The following is a 279-nucleotide window of genomic DNA, read 5'->3' on the forward strand; positions in this document are numbered from 1 at the left end:
AAAATTAGTATATGTTTACATTGTTGCTTATTTTACATTTTTTACCTTCTATATGCTGCACTTGATAAATATTCGTTTCTTCTTGAAGTCATTTCGTATCCAGTTATTTATAGTTTCAGTTATATTTATTTTCACTTATATTTTCACTTCTTACACTTTTGAGCACCAAAACAATAATGAAAATATCAACAGGCAGCATTTATAACAACACCTCGTGTGAAAACAACCCTTGCAGCTGCATATAAAATACAAAAACCAGTTATACCAGTGTATTTGCTA

Source organism: Rhagoletis zephyria, unplaced genomic scaffold (assembly GCF_001687245.7).
Source record: "Rhagoletis zephyria isolate East Lansing unplaced genomic scaffold, Rhagoletis_zephyria_1.1 Rzeph_scaffold_04486, whole genome shotgun sequence".
Classification (NCBI taxonomy): Eukaryota; Metazoa; Arthropoda; class Insecta; order Diptera; family Tephritidae; genus Rhagoletis; species Rhagoletis zephyria.